This window comes from Amblyomma mixtum, chromosome 1, assembly GCF_055824585.1.
Source record: "Amblyomma mixtum isolate Tamu chromosome 1, ASM5582458v1, whole genome shotgun sequence".
Taxonomy (NCBI): Eukaryota; Metazoa; Arthropoda; class Arachnida; order Ixodida; family Ixodidae; genus Amblyomma; species Amblyomma mixtum.
Genome location: NC_143012.1, coordinates 209,506,021 through 209,520,537, shown reverse-complemented (window position 1 = coordinate 209,520,537; position 14,517 = coordinate 209,506,021). Strand labels below are relative to the sequence as shown.

The 14,517-nt window shown below is 45.5% G+C and overlaps 1 long non-coding RNA gene across 2 annotated transcripts; it reads right to left on the bottom strand.

Moving 5' to 3' along the window:
• Window positions 1-1,755: 1,755 nt before the first annotated feature.
• LOC149370762 (uncharacterized) lies at window positions 1,756-12,409 on the bottom strand. 2 transcript variants are annotated; one of them, XR_016286185.1, is made up of 4 exons: window positions 12,167-12,409; window positions 12,019-12,074; window positions 11,449-11,561; window positions 1,756-1,936 (listed from the first exon to the last, which is right to left on the bottom strand). It is a non-coding gene; the product is annotated as an uncharacterized LOC149370762 (long non-coding RNA). The 2 variants fall into 2 exon arrangements; XR_016286180.1 differs by having other exon boundaries at window positions 12,199-12,409.
• Between the last annotated feature and the right edge of the window lie 2,108 nt (window positions 12,410-14,517).

Sequence of the window (14,517 nt, the reverse complement as noted above, 5' to 3'; positions counted from 1 at the left end):
CTCTCTTTGAGCAGTCTTATATTTATGTTTGTTGCGAGTAAACTTTTGAGATTTGCGCCAAGACTTTTGAAGATGAAGGCAAGGACCATCACGTTTAGAGCCAAATTGTGCGCGCGCCATGAAAAGGATATATATCGTTGCAACGCCACGCGCCAATGGTCGGGCATATCTCGAAGTCTCAATACTTCAAACTGTTAAGGGACTGAAAATTTGTTCAAATCATGCCGATTTGAAATTAAAGGTAAGGGGACCGAAAATAGAGTTCGGAATAAAGAGAGCCCGACCAGAGGGTTTAATGCATTCACTGGTCTTGTCATTCTTATGCGACCGTTCATCAGCACTGGCAGCATTAGCGGCGCCTCATAGATGCCACTCGATCGGCCTCGCATGTTCTAAAATAAACTGGCCCCACGTCGTGACAGGAGCACAGGGAAAAAAAAAAAAAAGAACTATAGTGAAGCAGCCGCAAAGACCACAACCCACACCAAGCAACGCGCGCATAGTGCATGTAATGACCCTTCATAGACTGTCGGTCCAGGGGCTGTCGAAAGCACGACGGCCACGTGCAGCACGCTGCATTGCCATGCTTCATCATCGGTCAGGACAGGTAAGCTGTACGGCCGTTGAATAAGCGTGTACTACCGGCAGTTTTGTCGCACTGAAATACGAGATTTTGACGGGACCGAAGTACCTTTTTGTAAATAGCGCAGATTTGAATGAAGCGATTTTTGTGTGTGTACAGTACACACCCTACATACCTCTCGGGCAATAATGGCCCTTAGCAGCTAAGCAAGGTTAGAGCAAGAAAAAAATTAAATCTGAGATTAACAAGTGATGCAAATTCAATAAGGCACTGTTCTGTTCGAGGAAAGATAGGTCAGAAATGGTAAGAGAAGACTGTAAATCGAATTTGCCAAATAACGTTTTAATCATTTAGGGCCCTTTGTTAACAGGTAAAGACCAACATTACCCAGTTTGTGCACCCAAAGCATCATCATGAAAACTGGGCGAAACCCAATTCCTGCTCAAAAAGTGTCTTCAAGAGAAATGTAGTTTGCAGCAGACTGAAGCTACCGTATTGAAATTGGCAGATGTCTTGAACCTGAAAACAATGAACTAGCCATGTGATCTTTTCCAGGTCGTGTTGCATGGCATGAATTACCGTGGAAGAGTTTTCTTTATGCTCTTTCAGAGTGCAGTTTCGGGAGATACCAATTTCACTAACTGCCAGCGAGAGCCAAGCGCTACAGAATCTGCCTCATTTGCAGTGGGTTGGAACCCCAGTAGTGCTAGGATGGTTGCCTAGCCTTTTTGAAATACCAACAAAGACCATTCAGTTAAAAGCACCCAGATTACAATATTCAGCACTATTTCCTAGCACTGTCAGTGCTGTATGAGGTGGTGGTATAGGCAGAAGCATCCCACATCAAGGGATGGTCCCTCCTATGCATTGAAAGTACACATGCAGCGCCCACGAATATTCATTATCTGATCTACATTTTCACTGGGCTTCAGTACCCTTCTAGCAGTAGTCTCAGAGCAGCTTGTCAGTGAAATTTCTTTTCCGCATTAACTTTGTGCAGCATTTTCTGCTGCAGGGGCATAAACAGAAAGGCAATATGCGGCTCTGCAGAGGAAACAATGTGGAGGCTGGGTATGGTCTCAACCGACTGTTTTGAAACATGATTTTTCTATAGGGCCAGCCAAGTTGTTAGTAATCTATTCATATGCTTCATTAATCACCGACAAGGCATGTTGGTAGGAATACTTTATTTGGCACAGCAGTTCTGGCAGCAATGGGTATATTGTCATTCTGCTTGTAGGCCAAGGTGCAGACTTGTGAGCACGTTCTTGAGCCAGTAGCCTGGAACGATGAATAGGTGCCTTGGACCAGAGAATGCTGCGTCATGCAAGGTCGGTTGCTGCAGTCCCTCCCCTAGTGTCAGCCATATGCAGGGTTGGATGCCATGAAAAGAGAAAACAAAAGTGGGCAAGCTCAGAAAAGTAAAATGCAACTAATAAACCACTAAGAGAAACCCACAAACAAATGCTCAAAAAAAAAAATGGAATGCATGCAAGAGAGAAAAAGATAAGGACATCTCCCAATTGTGTTCAGGAAAGTAAAAAGAGCGCTAAATTCTACACAAACCACACAGAAAGATGGACAGGACGGGCGCTGCTGTCTTTCTGTGTGGTTTGTGTACAATTTAGGGCTGTTTTTAATTTCCTGAACACAATGTCACACCAACTAGCCCAGCAAAAGGTACTGTTAAACATCTGCCAACAGACTATCGCAGCAGCCTACGCACTCCTTAGTGGCCTTGTGCATGGACATTTGAAAGATCTTCAAAAAAGGATAAAAGCAACATTGTTGAAGATGTGCTGGAAGAACCACACACAAAAAGAAGTGTGCACAAAGCTCAAGAGAGAATGAAAATAGTCAAGACAAACAACAAAAGGGTTTCACTGGGTCAGACCAGTACTAATTAAGAGAATCAAATTATCAGGTTTCAAATCTTGGCAGTTAAGCTTCGCCAGTCCACAACACTGACGCATTTCCTTTTGCGGCTTCCGACGCTGGCACACAGGAGGTCAAAAGCTCCATATGCTAAACCCAAAACCTTAAAATGGGGGGGGACACCAAATTTTTGGTTGGCGTCTTTGTTTCAAATATTGCATTGCCCCAGGGCACATATACATGACACATGCTGCATGATTCATATATGCACTATAAATAATTTATTACCGTGTTACTTATACTGAGCGGTTTCGCTTTCTGAGCGCCGGGGTGTGTTATGACGTCACTCCCAAGGAAGAGCAGCAACCCTGGTCACGCGGGCTCCAAAAGTAGACAAAGGGACTGCGGCGTCGTCTGCTCTCGTACACATGCTGTGCATAGCAGGGCATTTTGAATTGCCGGCCGGTACTATGACATGCTTAGCAAAGCCAAGCGGGTGAGGGGCAACGTCGAGTTCTGAAACCAAGCAGCTCACTTGGGACGATCTCAAGTCGGAATACGCGATTTCAGCGTTGTATTTAGCTTTGGAACACTCCGCCCATTCCAAAAGGATAAAAGGGTGCAAAAATTTCTGGGAGTCTTTTTGGTGATCTCACGAGTATATTGTGCATTCATAAGCAGATAAAATTTGTTTTGTACAATGTATTTTTAAAATAAATATTTGCTTTCCTTGTGCTTTGCTGCGTATGAAATTAGAGCTAGTTCTCAGCAATGTTGCTGTTCCCGTTGCAGCTTGGATAAGCCTTTGTGATCTAGATGCCAACTGAAAGCAGCATCTGCTTGCATTGGATGAAATGCTCACAGTGCAGTGCATTGCTGCTATCCACATTGCACATAAAATAAGAATCTAATCCCACTCAAACAAATATCTTTTTGCGTGCTTTACATAGTCGAGTTTCCTTGCGGTGTGGACGGAATAACAAAAATCTGCAGACAAAAAGACTAAAATGTAGCCGTTAAATGCATTCCCGAGTTAAATATGCTATCTAGGCGAGCTGAAGCATTCAACAAAGAAAATTAAAACTGGGCGTCCAGCAAGCTACTAATTTTGAATTCCCAACGGCCGAAGCGAGAAACATAGTGTCGATAATAATGGACAGTATACATGATCAATTCACAGAAAAAAATTAATGAAGCCGCAAAAGCTGCATTGCAAGAGATTTGCTTCCCCTGTTTGAGAAAGCCCCTTTTACGAAGTCCATCTCTTTATTATAGGTGGCTACCCTTTTCTTTATTCTTCCCAGCATTTGATGTTCTCTACCAAGTGCGTGTCAACATCAAATTTTTCATTTTGAAGCAGACAATAGTAATAAAATTCACAGCAAATACAACTGAATATTCTAGAGTAGTTCAGATATCAATACAGATAGTTAAAATTACAATACAAACATGTTTCCTCAAAATGCAGCAATAAAACTGACTATTCCACACCAATATTTTACTTCTCATAATTTATCACATCCTAATGCTTACCGAGCATTTCAATGAATGAGGGGAAATCATGTAGAATGGTAAAATTTGCCTAAAGCATAACTGTGTGCAGGGAAAAACCTGACAGCTTGAATTTGCAAGCTGGCAAGTGGAGGTGCTCTTGCCACAGTTCGCACTGAAAAGGCGTATGACGTGATGTGGCACACTGCTGAGAAACAAAAGATTACACAAAAAATCAATGAACAGCAGCTTAAGCTACAACGTGAGTGAGAGCTTTAACAAGACTGTCTTCCACGCTGCCTCGTGACACCTAGAGACAGCTCCAACCGTGGAATGCTGTCCCGGATGCATCATTCTTGACGGGACATGGCCCGCTTAACTCTTGTGTATGGGTTTAACCACACTGGAATCCCTAGCCATAACGGGCCCACAAATGCTGGCACATTTCAATTCAAAATCTGTGCAGCAATTTCGGCAGCTGTTTTCCTTCTCACCAGACGAAAAGTGCCTCAGTGACCTGGGCTCTTAGATTTGGAAGTTTCTTAAAATTATGCTCACAAGTTCCTGCTCTCTTTTAATGGTTCATAAGAGTGGTGGTCATATGTGCTTTTACAGAAGAAACAAAGAGCACCACTTTGAGAAAATGCTGGAAAATTATCTAAACAAAACACTCCGCATGCTTTCAGGGGATTCATAAACTGCCCATTGTACTGCCAGAGATTATTTCAGGCTTTCAAAGGATGGTTTTTCCATCAGTGAAAAGTACTGCCGTTTCCTGCCTTTCCAATGAAGGCGCCCTATGCTCACACTGGCATCCCTTTCGACAGCAGCAATGCCATGGGAGAAGCACCAAGAGATTTCCATAAAAAATATCAGCTTCCTATGACCTTATCACAGCTCGAACCATACAGAAACTAGCCTGTTTGTTTCTGCAATGGCCTACAAGATTGACGAGGCCTGAGAGCAAGATTTTCAGTTTGATTTTGATGCCACGCTAGGGTGGCGTGGCTCCTCGCATGAGTACACTGAAAGTGCATGAATTCTTTACATTGCTATGACTACGGCTTATTCCACAGAAAGTACTTTTGAATGCAGCTATGTCTATCCATATGCACCAGCCCAAGTTAACTGTCGAGTCCGGGAACCTGTTCAGAATGAACCAGTATATACAATGCTCACATCATGGACGACAAGAAAAAGACACCCAAAACAGACAGGCTGCCATGCCTCATGCATGTTAGAAGCAAAAATATGCCACGCCAATGTGAACAGACCGTGTGCTGGGCACTCGCAGTACCGTTGAAACTTGTGGCAGACCACTGCGTTAATTTCAGTCAGTCCTTTTTTCCAACTTGGCCACTTTCTTGACCGTATCCCTCACAATTCACTCATTTTTCCACGTAAAAAAAATTCCCCTGATGATTCAAGGTTGCTAAACACCCTGTAAAGCCATCACAGCCCTTCAGAGAAATATAGTAGAACCTTGCTATTCTATTCTGTTCTTGGTTCGTGTAATGTGCCGTATAACAAACCCAAAAATTATGCGTGTTACGCTATTTTTCTTCACAATATAAATCCTGGATAACTTTGTGGAACGATTCCCTGGTGTACATGTCCATAATTTCGTCAAATTCTGACGGCATGGTGCATTCAGAGACCAAGAGGAAATGCCAGCCAAGCTAGTCATCATTTTTCGATACTTTGCCCAAATGCACCTGAGCACTGCGGAGAAGGCTATGAAAAAAAAGCAAGGAGACGGAGCATCTTAAGAGCAGCGGCGGCTCCTCCACACTACACAAGTGCAATGGGACAAAGTATCTGAAAACGCCAAAGAATAGTTGATGGACTGGATGTGCCATGAAGCTCCAGCCCCATGAAAAACGAAAATATGGAAAGAACTTGCGAGCGCTAGAAAAAAAGGAGCTTTCCAAAATTTGTGCCAGCATACACACACACAATTTTTAATGAAGTGAAAGTGCCAATAAATGCCAGGGATTACGAAATAGTGCAAAACCTGGACATGGAGACAATCGTGTGCAGACCAGCAATCAAATTTTTTGAAGCTCCTAATTCAAGCTTCGTGCATAAAACAGCACTTGCAACATCCAAGAAAAAAATAATAAATGAAGGAGACAAAAAAAAAAGGGAAGGTGGCAAAAAAATTTGCAGACACCATCGCGTCAGGATTTAGCATTCATTGAAAAGCAGAGTGCAATCACCTTGAAATCAGTGGGTGGCCAAGCGTCTGCCTAGGGAATTTCTCAGTGCCCTTAAGTTCTTATGCAAACAATGATACACCACCCAGCTTGCCATATGTGACAATGCCCATGGGAAAAATGAATATTACACACCACACAGCATGTAGAGAGGAGGGAATGGCCACGAGCATTTTGGAGCAGTCTTTGTAGCAAGCCAAATTTCTATTAGGAGCAGATTTCCAGTTTTCTAGCAGGTGACCAATACTGAGAGAAGGTAAAGATACGGATGTGCCAAAGTTTAAAAAACTACTGGCTGCAGTTTTTTTTAAAATGCATATGATTTAAAAGGAAAGTTCATGAGTGCTTTAATGCATACGCCACACTGACATAATAAGTAGGGGTGTGCGAATATTCGAAATTTTCGAATATATTTAGAATATTATATTTTTAGTATTCGAATTCGATTCGAAATCCAAGTATTCGTGTTTTTTTCGAATATTTGACCCGACGCGAATATTCGTATCTAGCCGGATATTCATTGTGAGTACCGGCGTTTATTTCGGTCCGTAAGCCCTATCGTCAGATACATAACAACATGGCGGCGCCTACATGGAAGGAAAATTCTTTCTTCCTCCAAGGGCCATGCCGCAGCTGACTGCGCTGGTGAGCTTTTTTGTGTCTATACCTGCGAAGCTGGTATAGTCAGAGCTGTGCACGAAGTACCTCGCAAATACGTGCCAGGTTAGTGCCAAGTGAGAGGGCATTTTCTGTGGCTGGAGGAGTCGTTTCAGCTAGAAGGGAACTACTTTTGCCAGACCATGTGGTGCAGCTGGTTTTCCTTCACGACAACCTTTTACGTCATCCCAGCAACGCGCTTTTGTACTGATGGCAAGCTAGCCTTAATCAATGCTGTGTACTAGCCATCTTCTCTGATATTTCCACTCTTCTAAGAATTTTGTTCGAGACTTTGATAGTTTTAGTGCACCCACACACACCTTTTGTGTTCATTTCATCATCGATAGCTGAACTGTGATGTTCTTGGGTGCCCAAATAAATGTTTTGTAGTGATTAAATGCGTCTGTCCTTGATTATTCGATATTCGGAACTATGTTGGGCCTTTGAACCCAGAGGCAACAAGCCCCTGCTTCCCTTCAGCTCGGCACACTCCAAAGCCGTGAAACGAGGCATTGTGAAATCGTGCCTTTCCAACGCTCTGAGCAAGTCCTGCCTGCATTTGGTAGGACGCAGCTTTGACATCCAGTTGCAGCGCCTTTCGAGCGCAGGCTGCCAGACGGCCTTGCTGGCTTCAACTGCCGAGAACCTGCTGAAGAAACCAGCCAGCAAACCCGACCAAGTTGACCGGAAGAAAGTGGCGGTCATTCCGTACATTCACGGAATCTCGCATAATATTAAGAAGATCGGTGCTAGGGCTGGTGTTAGAGTGGTTTTTAACGCTCCTGAAAAACTCTCCAGGATTTGCAAGAGAGTGAATGCGGAGGATACGGCCGTCGCTTGTTCGAAGCGGCACCAGCAGCGCTTCGTGGCCTGTAAAAAGAGCGTTGTGTACTCGATACCACTTGCCTGTGGTAAGCAGTACATTGGCCAAACTGGCAGGTGCCTTAATGAAAGGCTGAGGGAGCACGCAAGATATGTAAAGAACAAGTCACGTAGCAAAATGATTGACCATATTCGGAATTGCCGCAACTGCACTCCCGCGCTCGAAAAAACTTCAGTACTGCGCCGGTGCAAGACACAACTTGGAAGAGAGATAATTGAGGCCAATGAGATAGGAAAATCGGGTAACTCGTGTGTCAGCAATCCTTCAATTTTGCTCTCAAAAAAAGAAATCAGTTATCTTGCGCAGAATTAGAGCTCGAAACATGCATTCACTCGTGCGATGGTGGGATCTGTGCTGATATGATATATGTATGCTAAGTCTCTTCTTTCCCTTTTCGTGTTTGATAAGAGCAGCTGCTGTATTTAAGCAATGTTATGTCAATAAACACCTGAGTTGTTAGTAAGCGCTTGTCCTGCCTACCTCGTTCCTTTGTGTCGTGTCTTTTGCGCAAAAAACCCACAATGATTCGGAACTAAGTATTCATATTCGATTCGTATTCGAAAAATTTGATATTCGCACACCCCTAATAATAAGACATGTTGCTGACATGTGTAGCCTACTTGCAGCTGCTTGACGCATCTGGAAAGAGAGAACTCTTCCCTCCCATTGTAAGGAAAGGGGGGTGCCAGCCTGTCCCCACCACACCTGAGGCTCGTCACTAACCTGTTTGCAGGTGCTGGTGTACGAGCAGCCACGACCCTAGCCATGCAGATGTGCCACTGCTATAGCTACTGCTTATCACTGTCATATGACTTGGCCTTTCTGCAGCAGATTTCAGTTTTCCTCCAATGCGCCGCACCTATCATTGCTGCGTTGCCGGCTGATCTGCGCCACTGTGCAGCTGTGGTCCAGCCCCATCTCATTGCGTTCTCATATTGCCAACGCTGTCATGGATAGCGTGCTTCCCAAATTAAATAAGCTGCAGTGTGTCTCGCATCAGGGCGAAGCTCTCAGTACTGACAGCCACGCTGCCTGTGAAGGGCTCTTTGCAGATGTTCTGCAGCAGGATGGCAGTGTCATCATCATCATCAGCCTGACTACGCCCACTGCAGGGCAAAGGCCTCTCCCACGTCTCTCCAATTAACCCTGTCCTTCGCCAGCTGTGGCCGCCGTATCCCGGCAAACTGCTTAATCTCATCCACCCACGTACCTTTCTGCCGCCCCCTGCTATGCTAGCCTTCTTTAAGGACCCTTAAGGACCAGCGGTTATTTTGCCTTCGGATTACATACCCTGCTCAAGCCGCATTCGAGGCTGAACGGTAGCTATGCAGTTAAAAGGTTTCATGTGCACATTTAAAAAAATTGATCAGGAATCATTATTTACCAGGTAAGTGGATATATTCAGGCCGCTTTCAGTTTGGGCATATTGCCGCTTTGCACATAGTTTTTCTGCAGTGCTACGAGGTACGCCTTAATGAGGTTTCACTGTACTTATGAGTAGTAAGGTTGCTGAACTTTATGCGTCTCAACGTGAAATCTGAACTGACTGATACACCTCCTGCAGTGAGGCCCATGACCCAAGTGTAAAAGTGAAGTTCTGATCTACTGCTATGCGATGCATTCAGAACAGGTGCTGCCCTTGATGGCCTCACAAATAAATTTGACAACAATGGCAACACAGACATCAAAGTTTGCTCTCCACCATTGGTGCCATGTTTGCTGCTGCTCTAATGTCATTTTCCACAGTGGCCCACTCACAACTCACCTCAATCCTGGTAAATACAAGAGGGGGGGGGGGGGGGGGGGGGGGGGGGGGGGGGGGGGGGGGGGGTACTGTGCACAAAAAGACATGGACAAGAAGATAACACAACAAGCGCAGTATGGACAAGAAGATAACACAACAATGTTCTTGTCCATGTCTTTTTGTGTGCAGTACCCCCCCCTTGTATTTACCGTGATTGACCGACTAGCCCAACAACGTACACCTCAATCCTGACCGCGGTGCCAAACCAGCAAACAACCTATAAGTGGTACTGTGCGGATGGATCTTATGGCCATGCCACTGCTCTAATTACATCACACCACTTTCTCTCAGTCCCATGGCGACATTCCGAGCAAAGGTGGGGGAAGGAGGAAGTTGGAGCACCACAAAAGGCAAATGTACAACAGGGACACAGTGCAGTGGCCTCGCTCAAAGCTCTTGCCCAGAGCTCAAACAGCACAGGCATTTCTGGCTGAGCTTACAACTTTTGTCACACCCAAGTTGACAGCTCACCAGCCACACACACCGCAACAATCACACACGCCAACAGTGCAAGGTCTGGCGATATGTTAAGCCATCTGTGCTTTAACCAACCCGAAATTCTTACCCCTCAGTCCAGTAGATGACCTCGGTTCTCTCCGGCGATACACCCAGCCTGTTCACAGCTATGGTAAATTATCATTTCGACCTCTCAGATTCCCTCACCAAGAGGCATGAGGGCAATTGATTACTGTTTGGTTCTTCGGACCAAGAGGCATTTAGGAATAACTACAATTTCTGGGTAAACACTCCCTGAAGGGGCCACAGAAAATCCTCCACCAAGGCTGCAAATTATACTGTTTGAACAGAAATTACTTTTTGTTGTTTATTTATCAGTTTATCTGTACCTCAACGGGCCGAAGGCAGCATTATATAAGGGGTGGGCTGACATGTAACCTCCTGCCACAGAATTTTTCACAAAAAGCAAACTGAAGAGCTAAACTGCCCATCCACATCCTTGAGGCTTTTTTTCCTCTCATAATTCCAGCTGCACTGGAAGCCCTACGTTGGTGCTTGAACCTGAATGCCACACACCCATAGGTGCGCCGCACACATCTTTTATCAGCATAGCGCCACGTAAGATCATGACAATGCCGCATTTGAGGTGAAGAGGTGCAAGTACACAAAACAGTAGGAACGAAACGAAAACACTAATGCTGTGTGAGTCATCCCTGAGCTCCATCTTTTGGCTGCCTCAAAAAGTGAAACTACAACAAATATCGACTTTTAACTTGCGGGGGAAAAAAAAGAGACAAACATAGAAGGAACAACATAAACAACGCCTCGTCCTTGTCTTTCCATGTGTGCTTCAAATATGGGAACTACTCCCTCGTTCAGCTACCTGTCCTACCTACATTCGCCTATGGCTTTTCGCCTCTGCTTGTCTCTAGGGGCACAAACGTTCCCGGTTTCACAGCAGGAGGCCCACTTTCAAAATTATAATTTGCTAGATCCATAACAGTCGAGTTGCTTTGTTCACTATACAGGCAGGCTTTGTTCACCTGGGGTCTGCAGGTGAAAGCCATATTAAGAGTTAATGTTCCCACGTTTTCTTTGTTTTTTCTTTCTACTTGACAGCCAGGGCAAAAAACTGCCACTCACCCGTGCAAAGCAAATGGCCACATAATCATCATAACCACAATGACCTGTCACACACTGAAACAGTGCCTTGTGAGCTTTATGCACCTCACAAGCTTCCAAAATATCAAAGGACATCAAGCACTTTGTCCACAATGTTCCCCTTCTTAAGGCCTCTTTGCAGTATCACCCGTAATAAGCTCTTAAGCTTAGAGGCCTTAAAAGAAAGCTTGCTTTTCCAGTTGCCTCATGCGCTCCATGCTAGTTAGCTACGTGGGTCCAAGCACCTTCCCCGTGTAATACCGAAGCTCAGTGCAGGTGGCACAGCACTAGTTTTAAAATTCACAGGAGGTGGAGAGCTCACCTAGTGGCGCCTTAAAGCCTTTGCTGCTTCCGCATTCTATCGTCCCATTTTGTTCAGCCTCTGCGCCAGCAAGAGAACGCCGGACTCGATGCAGGAATCGGGAAGGTCCGTGCCTACAAGTAAAATGCATTTCGGTTTTTCAAGTGCCGTTTTCTGAAATGAAAATAAATTTAAAAGAACATGTTTACGCGCTGCAGACACCAAAGCGTAATCGCTTATCTCGCCGCAATTAGTGCCCCTGTTTCGGAAAGCGGCTCGTATGGATAAACAGCAACACAACTGTAAAATGAACCATTAAATCAGTAACCTAAACACTTTCCTATTAGCGGGGGCACAAAAAATCGGACCGCGCACAAAACTCATCGCATAAACGGTTAGTTCAACCGGGCTACTGTCAAAAGTTTCCCGCCTTTTTTTCGGGCGCACGCTAACCATGCGTGTTTTACATGACCAAAAGTTACGTTGGGCCGGGCTGACAAAAGGTACAAAAACTTACTCAGCGCATATTATCTTCTGTCGAACTGCACTGAGTTTTTCAGCAGAACTCAGGATAAAACAGACGAGTCTCACCTTTAGGGCCTTTGTCCACTGCCGAGCAAGCGGGCTCAGTGCTAGTCCTGGGTGATCTGCAAACACAAAATATTCGGGCGCAAGGAAGTTCAAAATGAAATGCCGAATGCCATATAACGGGCAATCACTCAATACATACAATACATACCAAAAGACAGGAAGAACAGAGAAATTGCTCACGGGCAAAACGAGCGCGCGTACCTCCCACCGTCCGGCCATTCTCCTACTGCAAGCATTGGCAATGCTCGGCTCGGCTCGCTCGGCTGTAGCTGGGCTCAAACATGACAAAAACAACAAAAAATTGGCCGGACGTGGCGTCATTTTTCAAACCGGATGCGACGTCACGGGTGAAAATAACGCTTGCGTTATTGCGACCGGGTCGCAGGAGACACTTCCGTCGGTACAGTGTTCGGGCAAACACCAACGTCTAGTTCTTTTTAATCTCGGCGCGGTATCTTGGCCTGTACTATTTATAATTCGGCTGTTTTTTTAAGAGCAGAGTGCTCCGGCTGCATGACGAAAAGACGAACAAGCAGTTTTTGGAGCATTCGTTGTTCAGGTGCCCGGAAGCCACGGTGACGACCGTGGTTACAACTGTAAACGTCGGTAGCATAAACCATGCTGCACAGCGCTTTTTTATGTTATAGGAGTCGTGTGTAACTTCTCTCAGCGCACAGCAAGTCCCTGTGAGCGTTTTGACGACGTTGGAAGCTCCGCTGGAGGTCCGTCTTGGGTAGTAGCCAGCCTGGTCTGCTCAACCGGTGCGGCTCTTTCGTGCAGCAGCGCCTTTCTTATGCGGCCACAAGAGCAGCGAATCAGTCGAGCACATGTGAAGACGGCTTGTCTTCTGGGCCGCCCCCTTCAACTTACCGACCAGGTTCTGCGAGACCTGCTGAAGGGGAGGTCTGCGAGAACTCTGCGCTGAGTCTTCTGTTAATTTCAGATCGAGGACAGGAAAAGCGAGACTCGTTGATATTGAGTCACCCATCATCTTTTCCACAAATTTTCGAGCTCGCTTATACAGCACTATATCACCATTGCCCACTTGTAGCAAACATCCTTAGAGCGTGGGGGGGTGGCGGTTCTTTCAAGAGGTGCCTTCAAGGGCGTCCGCAGAATTTTTTGCAGGGGGGGGCCCCATTGGTTCTGGCGCCGGAGGGGGGGGGGGGGGGGTATGCTCGTAGCAAAAAGGCACTATTTGCGGAGAAAATTTATTTATTTATATATAAATAAAATAAATAAGTAAAATACACACATGAAAGAAAAAATACAAACAGCAAATTAAAGCGAGGCTAGGAGAGATACATTGGAGTTTATCAACGAAGAAACAATTAAAATTAATAAAAATGCAAAAAGATACTATCACTTCGTGGAGAAGAGTGCTCAGTCTTGCTGCATACGGGTTCTCATCACATCCATAAAGTTCTGTGAGGCCGTCATTGCCTCCTGGTGCCATTGGGATTTTACATGATCCCTGCACGCCTCGTGCATTTTTCTGTAGTTACTGAAAGCGCGCACGATAAAAACTACCTTGAGTACCCCGGTGAACACGCGGAGGAAAAATGACGCAAAAACGACAAAAGGCGCCTTTCGCTGTCGCTGAGTACGCAAGCCAGGGGGCGTAATCTCCCAGCCATTGATGTCGAAAAGGCCTCTTTCCAGGTGTTACATCCGTCTTAAAATCATATGTGACATTTGGCGACCATGGCTTAGTAAGAAGACGTAACTTCAAAAAGTCCGGTATGCCAGTGAGTTTAGCTTTGCCTAGAAACTCTCCTAAGTCATATTCTTGAGGCAAGTTATTTGTTTTCTTGATGTTGTCTCCGGACTTCAATCCCAAGCAAGGAGAAAGGGAATCGTCTCGGCTTACTGCGTGACCGGAGCTTGCTGGTGGAGTTACTTCCATGGAGACGACGACGTCGGCTACTGTCCGGTGATGAAAGGTTGCATCGCTCTGGTCAAATCCGGACTTAAATCCCAAGAAAGGAGAAATGGAATCATCTCGGCCTGCTGCATCACCTGAACTCACTGTTGACAGAGTCCCTTCCATGGAGTCGACGACATCAGCTACTGTGCGGTGATAAAAGCTTGCATCACTCTGTTCAAATGCTACACCGTTGTCACATGTCACACCAGAATCTGGAGGGGCGCATTTTGATAATGCTTCGTCAGACAACCGCTGACGCTTGAAGAAGCGTCGAATGTCCATCATTCGGGACCGCGCGAGACAAAGCTGGCTATGGAGTTCCTCGGGGTTGGTAGTATTAAAAATATATACACATTGATTGGAAAAACGGTTGAATGCGTACGTTGAAAACAAAAAATGACTATATATACAACGAAAACTTATTTACAAGATAAATGCACGCTCGCAGCTTCACACACCTCGCTCCATCTTGCTCGCGCAACCGCACAGTCGAGTATTTGCACACACACTACTCGCCGCTCGTCGTTTTCTCGTCCGCTGTCTTGGTTGTTCTCAGCTTCGTTGACAACCGG